The sequence below is a fragment of the Rhododendron vialii genome, chromosome 6a, assembly GCF_030253575.1.
Source record: "Rhododendron vialii isolate Sample 1 chromosome 6a, ASM3025357v1".
Taxonomy (NCBI): Eukaryota; Viridiplantae; Streptophyta; class Magnoliopsida; order Ericales; family Ericaceae; genus Rhododendron; species Rhododendron vialii.
The window spans coordinates 9,478,686-9,482,583 of NC_080562.1; the positions used below are offsets into that span (position 1 = coordinate 9,478,686).

At 40.0% G+C, this 3,898-nt stretch overlaps 1 pseudogene; it reads left to right on the forward strand.

The window, feature by feature from the left end:
• The first annotated feature begins 758 nt into the window (after window positions 1-758).
• LOC131329279 (adenylate kinase isoenzyme 6 homolog) lies at window positions 759-3,062 on the forward strand (annotated as a pseudogene).
• Window positions 3,063-3,898: the final 836 nt, after the last annotated feature.

Consider the following 3,898-nt stretch of genomic DNA (forward strand, 5'->3'; position numbering starts at 1 on the left):
AATCGAGGGCGTGACATCGCGAGCTGCTCGGTTCATTTACAGCCCTACTCGAAAGAGTTGAGTTTTGTTCGCCCTCTTCTTAAGAGAATGAACATTACCCTCATTTCTATTTGTTGAAATTGCATGGATCTTACCACAAAGTGATGTCATATTTATCAAAAAGTATATTGCACGAGTGTGACCGACACCATTTCAACCAATAATAAAAAGGAGAGTAATGTTCACACAAAATTGCACCCCAAAGTTTGTTACAAAAGGACCGCATGATAACAAAGTTTGGTCACTCGGACTCCACTTCAAAAGCTAAACCACAGAGAATTTAGCTTCCTACTCAGTACTCCCCATCCCCCGACAAGCCACAAGCCCTAGTTTTACAACTAAGGTAATGTTACAGGAATCTTCTTAAAAAATAAGCTAAAGGTAACTTCTTAAAAAATAAGCTAAAGGTAACGTTACAAAAAAAATTTTTTCTTAAAAAATAAGCTAAAGGTAACTTCTTAAAAAATAAGCTAAAGGTAACGTTACAGAAATTTTTTTAAAAAATAAACAGCTTATTTCATATTTTCAAATTAAAAAATAATGTAAATGAAAAATAATTTTTTAAATTTTTTTACATCGTATAAAAAATTTCATCAAGATCTTTCAAACAAAATCCATATCACATATTTTTAAATTTCAATAAGCCTATAATTTTTTAGTTTGAAATTGCTTTCTTAAAAAATAAGAACTTAAAACCCATTTTGAAACGGAGCCTAACTATGGCGCGAAGTTGCAGCGGCAGGAAGAAGCCGAACGTACTGGTGACGGGCACGCCGGGGACCGGCAAAACGACGACGTCGTACTTCCTGGCGGAAGCCACCTAGCTCCGCCACGTAAACGTCGGCGACCTCGCCAGAGACAAGAACTTGCACGACGGCTGGGACGAACAGTTCGCCTGCCACGTCATCAACGAAGACCTCGTAAGATCCCAACCTACACATACATACATACATATATGCATAGATGTATAAATGCTCGTGTATTACTTTGTGAATTTGTTGAATTAAGATCGTATTAGGTCCGGGAGTGATGATTATCTCTACGACTTTACGTCAATGAACATGTCAAGTACTAGTACTTTTGTATTCCTTTCTCAAAAAAAAAGAAGAAAGGAAAAAGGCTAACCACCAAATATGTTTGTGCACCTTACCCAGAAAACTAAGCATTCACTTCTTCTTTTTTCCTGGGATTGGTCATTGTTCAAAAATTAGATACGTCGTTCATGATTTAGCTTGGTTCGACTGTTCAAGCGTAGAAGTTAAAGATATAGAGAGAGCGAGCCAAATTCGAGAGTCTAATTGAGCGCCTCAAGTCGATTTTTTCTACAAGAAAAATAAAGTCGCGGATACCTCCGCCCTAATTTATACGATGAGCAGGATTGAGTCGATCGATATGAGTGCAAATCTTGTTACTGGGTTGCACATGCTGACATATAGTTGTTGTTCATTGATTGATATCTAGTACTAGTAGTAGTATCTGCATCTTTTGAGGTACTCTTTATTGGTTAATCTGTTGGAATGTCAATATAGTAATCTCCTTGATGCAAGCGAACGAGATTTAAAAGGAAGATGTCTACATGAGATTAATTGCTGTATAGAAGGAAACTGGGAAGAAGTTAGGGGGTGGAACTACATTTGATTCCACTGAAGGTACTTAAGGATTACCAAATGATGGTTTGCCTAACTGGGTATGGTCTAAAACTCGTCCTATCCAGTGGCCAAGGTGGTCACTTATGCTGTCTAAGCACCGGTGCTCTTCATGTTTGTCTAGACTATATCGTATATGGTTATCATACCATTGAGAATGGATATCACCTAGGATCCTCTGATACAGATTGGTACAGGATACCCCAAAGTTATTTGAGCCATTCAAAATTTTGAAGCTACCACGAATTTTTATAACATTTTTGGTTTTGGCTTGTGACCATTCTCCTCAGTTCCCTCTATTTGTTTCTGATGGTGTATCATCTGACTTGGATTTACACCATCTCGTCTCATTGATTTCAAGGAATCATTATGGGAGCTTTGCAGAAGCATGTCTTCATAATACCCACTTTGTACCATAAAGGAGACGGTTGTAATAACCCACTTTATGGTTTCGACTTTTGACATTGCTTTTGGTGACCCCCATCTGTGGTTCATGCATTTTGCAGGTGTGTGATGAGCTTGAGGACATGATGGAAGAAGGGGGAAACATCGTGGACTGCCATGGTTGTGACTTCTTTCCGGAGCGGTGGTTTGATCGTGTGGTGGTGCTTCAAACTGAGAACTCAGTATTGTATGATCGCTTGAGTAAGAGGTAGTAGTTTCGTCGGTACAAAATTGAGCTTCAGTGTCACGTTTTCTTTTCCTTTCATTGAAAAGGTATATTTTTAGAACCCAATTCTATTCTCTGCTGCGTTGTCACAGAGGTTACACTGGTGCAAAGCTCACGAACAACATCGAACGTGAGATATTTCAAGTATTGCTGGAGGAGGCCAGAGATGGTCATCCAGAAGATATCGTGGTCGCATTAAGGAGGGACACTATTGATGATATAAACAGGAATGTGGCGACACTAACGGATTGGGTTAGGAATTGGTGCCCAAAACCTGAATGATATCGACATCCATGTTTTTCCTTCGTCCTGTGTATCTTTGGAATGTGATGTGAACTCTTGAAGACAAGTATCATTCGGCATGCTTTATTTTGTATTACTTTTTCCCCTGTATCTCTCATGGATTAGGAGAGTTCATAGAAATGCCAGACTTTTTTTACGCCAACCATTTTTTTGAATTTAGCATATTGAAGATGGATCTCAGAGTCACCAAATCATTAAGAATCGTCTTACTTGGGGGCTATGCAAGTCATGACCACTGACACTGCGACGGTAGAGGAACTACTGGCTACAAGCTAGACGCTTATTAACAAGCTAGACACTCAGAACGTGGGAGAAACTAGCCAAGATGCGTCACATTATTAGTCCTTCGGATTAGTCATTCTATTGAGTCGAGTTTAAAATAAAACAACTGTTTGTTACTGCTTTGCATTGTTCTCGTGGCCACACTGTGCTCTCTACTTTCTTTCTTTCTTTTTGGTTACAATGCTCTCTACTTTCTATTGCAGCGAGTTCCTCAGGCTCAGGGCCCATGGGAGAATACTTGAGGAAAATTAACATTGATGGATGATTCCTAGAGGCTGTCTTGAATTTTTGCAAGGAAAGGAGTAGAATAAAGAACATAATTATAGTAGATTTTGGTTTTGAAGCAACAGAAATATGTGTTCAAACCCTAAACAAACTAGTACAAAAGAGACACCGGTGCCGAAAATATAAGAAACAAAAATATAATAAAAAACATCAAAAAAACAATTTCGGTGTTTGAACCCACCGATCCGCTCGTAGGAATGGGTGGATAAATCATGATCTACATCTAGCAGCTTCCCGCTGCAAAGTGGTGCTCTGATCTAAACCACAATAGTCAAAAAATGATGGGAGAAGTGGGAGACCTCTCCCTAAGAAAAGAGTCCCAATCACCTCATAGCCGTGGAGAGGAGAGAGGAGGGGGGAAGAGAAGATGAAAGTGTCTAGGGGAAGGGAAGACGGAAAGGGGGTGGCAGTTTTGGTGTATAGCGGGGCTCTCTTTCTAGACCTCTCTAGGGTTTAGAGAGAAGCTCTCAACTCTCACTTCTGTCTAGTCTCTAAGCAAGTGTATGTCTCACCCACAAGGACTTCTATGATGCTCCCAAGCTCATACTTCCAATAAATGTGGACCATTGGATTGAATCCGCCTGGGAGCATCATAGCCGGACCCGAGAGAGAGAGAGAGAGAGAGAGAGAGAGAGAGAGAGAGAGGCTTTCATCAACTTTCAGCACAAGAATA